We start from the raw sequence: 10,448 nt of genomic DNA on the forward strand, positions 1-10,448 counted from the left end.
CAAGGAGAAGCATTTGAGCCGTTGGAAAGGGTGGAGCTTCTAATGTTGTAATACAAAAGGCTCGCAGAATGCTATTGTAACGACAAAGAACACTGCCTCTCATAACCTTTTCTATTCAATCTCAAAAAACAACCTCTCTCCCCCAAATGAAAAATGAATGATTTCTATGATTGCTCGAGTATTTACCCGATACACTTAACCGCAAGGCAGTATATGCGGGGTCGAATCCACAAGGACCAATGGTACACTAAAGATTTGCGAGACTTGTAAATAGCTAAAGCGAACGAAAGTTTGTTTGTTTGGTTTCAGAAATTGTAAATAAAAATGCAATAAATAAAACGATTTAACTTATGGGATTAAAACATTGGGCTATAGGGTATTTCAGAGATCAATGACCAATGGGGAAATGAAACAAGGAATTCAATAGTTAAGAACCGTTCTAGAATATGAACACAAGATTTGACTAACCCTCTTTCAAGGTATTAATCACTAAAGTTGACTACTCAATTACTAAACTTTCATTTGTAATCTCCTAATCAAATTTGCATTATCAAACAAGTTCACTAAGTTCACAATATCCCCTAACATCAACTTTCGCAGGTTAGAGAAATATTGCTCAATTCATATTGGTTCAGGCATTCTATCGAACACTTGTGATGCATAGAAAGACCTAGAATCTAGAACAAGGTGATCAGTCCTATTCTAGCATTAAGAGCATATGAATCAAAGAACCACAAAGAAAATAGAATTCCCAAGCAACAATTAAACCATTAAATCATTTGATCCCCTACTTAGAACCCTAAAACCCAATTAGGTGACTACTCACACATATTGAAAGCAACAACACAAAGAGAGGAAGAAGACATAATTAAATTGATTAAATAAAATGAGGAAAGAGTTTAGAAATCTTCTCCAAATTGTCAAAGAGGATGAATCTCTAATCTCCAGAAATAGCTTACAAAAGTCTCAAGGTGCAGGAAAACTCAGAAAATAGAATATATCCTAGCATCCTTGCTCATTAGGTTTTGGGAATATATATACCCTTATTAAAATAAAAGATATAAAATTAAAAATGAGAATAGAAAAAGGAAATAAGTGTCTGGATTGTAGTCAAAACAGACTTCACCACACTTGTCCAGACTTCAGTAGACTTGTGCATAAATTTCACCAGACTTCACCAGACTTGCCTACAAACTTCACCAGACCTCTCCAGACTTGTCTACGTACTTCACTAGACTTCTCCAGACTTGTCCATGCTTCATGATTCAGTTCAACTTGGAGATGTACAAAAGTCACTTCCTGCTTCTTTATTCCAGTTAAGCTCGAATCCAACCAAAATACTTCAAATCTAGCACATTGTCTTCACACCTAATCACAACTCAAGAAAAGACCAAAAAGACACAAAAGACGGATAAAGATGCGACAAATGACTCAAAACGAATATTAAATGAAGGACAAAAGACATCAAAAACACAATACATCATTCTAGTACCAGGAAAATCCAACCAAAGAGCCTGCATGATCTCTTCCATCCAATCTTGGAGTTGTAATGATATCATAATAAATAAAATGTAACTCTATGATGTAATGATCCTGATGGACTGCTGTAGAATGATGAAGAAGAAGGTTCGATGGACAAGAAATAACCCGTTAAGGATCTTGTCCTTGATGGAAATTGCCGCGTCTGTCTTGTCATCTTGGTGTGTCCATTGAACAAAGTGTGAGTGCAACCTTTATGGACATCATGGTTGTACGAGTTTGCTGGAACAAGGCGCATGCTGTTCCTAGTTAAAGGAGTATCCAACAAGGATTAAGTGATGACGTGGAATTGGCGTGAACTGAAGTGACGACGAAGAGGAGATCCCAGAGTACATATACCCCCATGCTTGATTGACATAATTGATTAAAAAAACTACCATCTTCCCCTGTTATAGTCATGGGTCTTCATGGATCTTCTAGGTTAGATGTCATGATCTTGGATACCTCCAAATATTGAAGAGAATATCCTCCTCTCAACCAGAATGTGCTTTGTGATCTCCTATTCGTCATCACTTTAGTTCGCACCAATTCCACGTCATCACTTAACCCTTGTTGGATACTCCTTTAACTAGGAACATCATGCGCCTTGTTCCAGTAATCTCGTACAACCATGATGCCCATAAAGATTACACTCAATATCTCCCCCTTTTTTTTTTAATTCAATTTGTCATTTCAAGCATATCTGCAGACAAAATCTCTTGGACACTCACAATCAGACATCATATCATGCCAATAATAACAAGATCCAAAATACGTAAGATGTTAACACTAGCTTCATTTCGAAAACAAACTGTGTCCAAAATTAAACATTACACACGCAAGGTCTCAAAATAAGAATGGGACAGAGCTGAAAACACAAAGTAGAAAACAACTGATCACTCCCCCTAAACTCTAGACTCCCCCTCAAGAACTAGTTTTCTATCATTCAGACACATCATCTTCAAAACCCTCTTCATAATTCTCAAACTCAAAGTTCCTACGAGCAAAGGAGGTGTTAGACCCCATCTTCATCAATACGCTCAGTTTCAGCATCAATGTCATCAGTTTCCGGTTCATAAATTTGAGCCTCACTATCAGCATTCACTCTATGAGTCTGATCATTTAAAGAGTGAGGGAAAGAACTATAATCTCCTCCTTCTTGATTGACACAATTGATTAAAAAAACCACAAAAACACCACATTTACTCGAAACAAACACCATAAGATATATGACTAACCTTCAATGCGTGTTGCCATATCCAAAAGTAGAGAGGAAATGTGTTTCAGGTCCGCAACCAAGGAGTGTCCAAAGACATAGTCACCAAATCGGCGTTTAACACCGCCTTGACCCCTGCGAAATTTAGGATTGAATTTTTTCGGGCGAGGTGATGGCTTTTCATATCGCTGAAGATCAATCTCCCTTTGAAACCGAAGAACGCTATAGATCAAGTTTGGAAAAGGTAGGATATTCTGAATTTGACAAGGGAACCGATCTGCAAGCTCCACTTGATCGTACACTAACTTGCCAAAGTTTAAAGGAATCTTGTTATCTAGTAGATACAAAAGCTTGGCACGATCAATGGTCACATTGGAGTTGTTAGTCGAGGGAATTCAATTCAGACAACAAATCAGGTACAACCCAGTGAGCGTCTTACACATCACAGACGTCCGCAGATCCTTCCAAGTCACAACTTTCTCTCCAGAAAGACCAAAGCATGTTTGGTGAGAGTGACTCTGTCAGTTTCAGAATTGGATTGCCACTTAATAGCTAGAGTTCGAAAAACTTTGTTGACATCTGAGGAAAAAACTCATACATCTTCCGCCGCGCATAGAGAATAGACTTTCTCGTCACATTGTTGAAGATTTGAAAATTGGAATAAAATTCCAAAACCACCTCTTTGACATACGGCTCAATATCAACAACAATGTCAATCAGGTCATTTTCCTCTATTACACGCATAACATCAGCAGTTTCACGAGGACTACAGGGAACATGCCTTTGATCATGGACCTCTCTGCACTGGAAATCTTTGTATCGAGCAATTCCTTAAGAGGTGAGGAAGCAAATATTCATCGTCTCATACGACGGCTGCCAAATTGACGGATCCGCTGATCCTTCTTTGATTAATGATACCAATGAATACTGCTCTGATCCGATGCATCATATAGAGGCTTACCTCTCAAATTCAAGTAATTCCACAGAAAATCAGGATAAGAATCATTGATTGGGAGTTGAGAAGACTCGGGAGCAGCAGAAGCTGCAGCAGCAATAACAGCAGGTGGCGACGGAGAATTGACCGGCGACGGAGAAGAAATAGATGTTGTCGGTGATGGAGATCGTCGATGAATCAATGGTGGCACCTTATCAATTGAACTATCAGAATCTCGCAACATTATTCGATCTGTAATTGAGCATTTCAAAGATGCACATGTTCACAACATTGTTAGGGTTTTAGAGAAATTGGGAACGTCACACAAAATTCGACAAAGAAAAAAAAACAAGACCCCGCAAACCACTTATGCATACAAAATCATAAACCAGCAAATTATTTAAACCACCTTTGTGACAACCCGTCCCGCGGATCCCACTAGCCCACTGCTAGCTGCCCCAATGGACCGTCCGTGGACCCTGCTAGCCCACCGCTAGCCGTCCCAACGGACCCCAAGTTGGCCCTGCAGATAAATTGGTGGCAACTTGTCCTGTGGAAAAGTTGTTAAAGGGTGGGGACCAGGGTTCGAGGAACGCCTGGCGCACCAATAACCTACTGGTGGATTTGGATATCCACAGTGATGGGTTAGGATCGATGCCCTGCAGAGCCAGCTTGGGGTCTGTTGGGACGGCTAGCGGTGGGCTAGCAGGGTCCACGGACGGTCTATTGGGGCGGCTAGCGGTGGGCTAGTGAGGTCTGTGGGACGGGTTGTTACAAACCTTAAACAATGTAAACTCAAAACCATAATTTAGTGCAAAGCGGTATTAACTCAGAAATAACCAAGTCTCGCATTCAAATATCTGTTAATCGAGACAAAGCATCAATCATGTGAAAAACAAATAAAGAGCCAAAATAGCAACTTTAGTGAGCTTAATTGAACAATCCAGAGCTTATTAGAACCACAAAATTGCACCAATCCCCATCAGTACATTCAAAACCAACCGTATCTCCCATAGCAAAGGTGTATGACAAGCGAGGAAGGATTGTACAGTCCGCAAAACACTTTACACAAAAACCATTTTAGTAACCATTGATACAACAACATAAGTGTTGTTCCATCTAGAGTACTCTACACACCACATACTTCAGAGTGCAGGAGAGTCCTCAAATGAGAAAGTGTGACAGATTGTGAAGCAAAGTGCAGGCTAGATTTTTGTTTTATAAATATGCTTCTTACTTCTCCTTTCTGCAATGGGAGGAGGTAAGAGTTTCCTTGCAGTCAATATAAATGTATTGATGATGTTCTTCTTTTTTGATTTTCTTCCATTTTGTTGTTTTTTTTTGTTATGTTGACTCCTCCCATGGATTGAACAAGATTTCTCCTTTGTTCTTTCGAGTTAGTGACAAGATTTCTCCTTTGTCCCTCGAGTTTTAGACAAGCACATGCTTCATCTTATGCCGTAAAGCGCTTCTTGCTGTTCCTTTATGCACTCTACTACATCCTACGCATTCTCCACACGTTGCCTGTCACACATGTCACCCACTCAGCAATTCTAAACCATGGAGAGTAGCTATTTCTCTTGATGGATGGTTCAACAGTCCAGAAACCTTCTCGGTTGATTTAAGAAGAAAAAAACAAAACACTATACAGCCTCCCCATGTCTCAGCATATACACTCAAAAGGAATATGGTTAGAGTTCACATACACCCATAGACTTTTGCATGTGCACATGTTACGGTCCAAGGGCTTGGTGATAATATAGCAAGTTGAAGTTCTATAGATATATACTCAGTAATAACTTGTTATTATTCAACTAGTTCTCAAACAAAATGATGCCTAATATCAATGTGCTTAGTTCTAGAATGCTGAACAGGATTCTTAGATAGATCTATTGTACTTTTATTATCACATAGAATCAAGAGAGGTGTAGGGATATACATACCATAATCTGATGCCATTTGTCGCATCCATAACAGCTGGGTGCAGCAACTTCCAAGAGCAATATACAACTTCCAATGAGACACAATTCTGCTTCTTGCTATGCCATGAGATAAGGTTGTTTCCAAGGAAGAAACTTCCATTTGTTGTGCTTTTTCGATCATCTAGAGCACCTCCTTAGTCAGCATCATAGTAACCGACGAGACTTTGATTTGTTTCCTCTGTGTAGTGGAGACCATAGTTTATAGTACCTTTCACATATCTTATAATTCGCTTCACTGCAACTAAGTGAGACAGCTTTGGATTCGCTTGATAACGTGCACATAGTCCAACACTGAAACATAGGTCTGGACGAGTAACAGTTAGATAAAGTAAGCTTCTAATCATACATCGATATTGTGTAGCATCAACCATATGATCTGATTCATCCTTAGATAATGACTTTGATGTGCTCAGGGGTGTTCTAGCAGCCTTGCTGGAACACATTCCAAACCGTTTTATCAGATTAAAAGCATAAGTACTCTGGGCTTTGTTCCAAACCGTGTATCCTTGTGCAACTAGTCGAGCTTTGTTCCTTGTGATATTTCCCTCTTCATCGCTCTTGTTTTTGAAAATCCATTTTGTTATTATATTGACATCCGGAGGACAAGGTACAAGTTTCCAAACTTCTTGACAAAAAAGTCTTCTAACTCTTCCTGCATAGAAAGAGTCCAAAAATGATCCTCTATAGCTTCTTTAACATTCTTGGTTCGAACATGGACACAAAACAAGAGAATATAACCAGATCGAAGCAAGCAAACGAGGCCATCATTTTATAGTCCTTTTTAACCCTCTAGTTTTTCTATCACCATCAATGTCTCCAATCACATCTTTTGCCGAGTGATTTTTGTGTACTTGAAATGGACGAGTCTCATCCTTTGATTCGTCATTTGTGTCAACATCATCTTGTTGTTTGTGAGTATCATCAGCAGTCTGTTCTTTAATTCTCGGATTCTCACTCAAAACTTGACTGACAGTTTTTGGCAGAACATGAACAACTGGAATGCTTCCATCATCAAAGACAACATTCATCGATTCTTCAATTCTCAGCCTCTTTTTATTCCAAACCCGATAAGTAGTATTGTTCGGAGAGTAGCCTAAGAAAAAACTTTCTTCACTTCGAGAATCAAACTTTCCAAGTTGGTCCTTGTCATTTAGAATGTAGCAAACACATCCAAAGAATACAAAATAGCTGAGGTTTGGCTTCTTCCCTTTCCATATCTCATAAGTATTTTTGTCAGAATCTATTCTCATATACATTCTGTTGATCACGTAGCAAGCAATGTTGATTGCTTCTGTCCAAAAAGTTTCAGGAACTCTATTTCCATCTATCGATGGTTGACAACCCGTGTTGTCTATCGATTGTGGAAAGACCGGTGAATCCAACTTGGTCGATGGTTGACAACCCGCAATGTCTACCAATTGTAGACGGAATGGTGAATCCAACCTTGCAATAGGGAGTCGTTGAGACACTGTTAGTAATGGACCAAACATATATGATCCATCCAACGAAGGAAAGACATAATGCTAATGGACATAAACCTTGAATGTTAGAGCTGGTTGTCAATGACATGAGGCACACCATTCTCAGTGCCTGCTTCTTCATCAGACCTGTGCAGAACTATAAACAAGTTCTTCAGACCCGAGTGATATGAACTACTCAACCGAAGAACCTGATAATTGTGGGCAATAGCCTATTATGATGTATTTGTTCCACCGTTTCCACACATATAGGGTTTTGAAGTTATTTTGGTTAACCTACAAAAGAAAACAGTAGAACAAAAACTGAGGTCGTTAGTAGTGGTGGACAAGGACCTGGTATTTTGGATCTAGTCCATCGGATGAGACGACCTGCATGATGGACAACATCCATTGTTAGAACTGGACTAAAATTGGAAACGTTAGTAAGATATGGTGGACCATATATAAATGAGGGAAAATTGATGGTGGACGAGTACCTATGATGTTGGATCTGGTCTTCTGCCTTAGATTACATGCAGGGTGGACAACATTTATGTTAGAAAACAACCGAAATTGACCTAAAAGATATGGTCTACCTAATATAACAAAGGCAAATAACATTAGTGGACAAAACATAGGATGCAGGCTCTTGTCTACCATATCGGTTTTTCTGCAATGTGTAACAAAGTGTTTTGTTTAAATGGACAGAAAATGCCAAACAAAGGAGACGTGTTAGACAACTGATTTATTCATGAACGATGGCGGCAGCCAAATTTCCATCGCTAAGAACGGTCGCATCTAACTCTACACTGAAATGAATTAAAGCAAGGGTAAAGGATAAGTAAACGACATCATAAGGCCAAAAAAGAGCAAAGCAGTTCACTATCATATCAAGTGTCAGGTTTTTGAACACTGGAACTAGTCTCCGGGGCGTCGCCTGTAACGGCAGATGGAGGCGGAGCATGAGGATTCGTCAATATAATTGTCTGGATGAAGAAATCCATCACTCACAGTCGCTCAATCGCACGGTTTGATCACTCGGAAGCACTCAATCAAACGTTCTGCTCAATCGCAGCGACGACGACATTTTGAAGATGAAAAGTCGATGCAGTTGGGGAAGTCAAAATTATGAGAAGAGAGAGTCGTTCGACCATTGGTTTATCCGGATGAAGTTTTTCATTTACTCGATGTAGCAATTAACTGCTCTTCCAACTTTATGTCACCTCCCTCAAAACGCAAAATCAAATAAAAATGTTAAAATGCTTTAATTTTGACTAAGATGGAAGAAGGGCATAATGATCTTCTTACAACACTTGTGTGGCAGGCGGGAAAAGATGTTCTAGTAAGTGGCATTGCTGAAAAAGTTTGCCTCTGTTCATGGTAGATCCGTCTAACTTCTCTTTTATAAAACTATGGATATATTTTTAAAAACCAGTAGAAGTACCCTCATAACTTTTGTTATCTATTGGTATAATCATGAAAGTCACATAAATAGACAGTAAATCATAGCCCTATGAATTTTACCTCAACCAAGGGAATTGAATCAAGTTTTTTGGTTTTTGGTTCGAGTTCATATAGTTTCAATGAACTGGTCGGTTATCGTTTTAAGATTTTGAGATCTTTTTTTGTCCATGGTGGTTGTAGGTTTCTCTGCTATATTAGGGTTTTGTAGATTGACGATGAAGTTTTAACTTTGCGTTTCAAAAAAAAGAGATGAGTTTGTTTTATTAAAATATTAGGGATGGACCCGCACATCGGAGTTATGTTTAAAAAATATATATTTGAATGAAGTTTTAAAAAATTTGTAACAAATTTAACTTAAACTTTAATCGGATCCGCACGTACGTATAAGATGATATTTGTAAAACAAACTTAAAATAAATTTGAAGGCATGATTGGTTTAAACGCAACAGTTGCGCGAGTTTCTGAAAGCGGGCATTTGCAGTTTGAAGCGTGATTCAGCGGTTTCAAAATGGATGTGTTTCTTAGAAACCTAAGACCAGTTGATCAGCGAGTACAACAATAGATGCTGAACAAATTATTATCAAAACAAATGCAATTTGTAATTATAAAGCTTTATAAACACCAAAAACTATATTTATGAAAAAATAGAAAAATCGAACATGAATAATAATGATCTGATAATTATTAAATTAGAAATAATTTTTATAGTGAAATAAAAATAATTTTTCATCTTAGAAAATTAAATTTAGAGAATGATTAGTTTCTAAGAATTATAGTGAAATACAAATAATTAGTGGTACGAAAATATATTTAGCAATAATATATCCCTACATCTTGATGAAATAGAAGGATAATAATAACCTTGACTTAAACTTTCTAATTTAATAATCTTGAAGCCCTCCATATTATAAATTTAAAGTGAAGTCTTTTATATACTAATGTCACAAAATAACTTAATTCACTTAAGCTTTACAACTTTGTCTTATACAAAACCAACGGACCCTAAAACGCATTTGGGCCTTACACAACTTCTGGCACAAACTTTGTCTTCTCTTCCCCTTTGACTTCTCTTGTACTCTCTGAATCTACTACTTCTTCCTCATTCTCTAATCTCTTCTGCAAATGAGATTCCAACACTACCTCTAGAATCTTTTGATTAATACCCAAATTCCAGTTAGGGATTTGATCCCCTTTGTTCCTTGATCTTATCTCTTGGTTCTCTTGAGCCATGGTGATATAATTTAGAAAGACTTGGTTTATTCATCAACATAGGATGAGTATTTATACACAAGGGTAAATATATGATAAGACTGGTAAATGTAAATAATACATAAGAGATATATGTAAATATTTTTAATGTATATCTTCTAGAGTCTCTTGGTAGATCTCCGGTTTCCTTATACCCTCCCGCAAACTCATACGTCGCGTATGAGATTGGACAACTTTATAGTATTGGCAGCAACTTGTGAATGAACAGGAGCGGCCGGTGTAGAAAAGTATAGCAGCGGTAGTTTTGTAGAAGTGCGGCCGCTTGTACAGCAGCGGCATGGTAGTAGAAAAAAATCACATGTGTTTGGTTCACCAAAACACTAGTAGAATTGTAGAACATATGTCGAAGTTGATGATGAATTACTTGAGGTCTTCAAGTCAAATCTTCAAATCAGTATCGTGATGTAGAAGTACCATCGTAAGAGTTCATGGATCATGGATCTCATGAAGCTTTACGTAAGAGGCCATGCATGTTCACAGCCACAAAGATACGTGTCTTTGATTTTTTTTTTTTTAGATAGAGAGCCATGCACTAACGCGTGCATCACAAACAATTCGGTACAAACCAACGGTGCAGCGACGACTTGTTAGGCGGCAGTAGATCAAGT

Source organism: Camelina sativa, chromosome 11, assembly GCF_000633955.1.
Source record: "Camelina sativa cultivar DH55 chromosome 11, Cs, whole genome shotgun sequence".
NCBI lineage: Eukaryota > Viridiplantae > Streptophyta > Magnoliopsida > Brassicales > Brassicaceae > Camelina > Camelina sativa.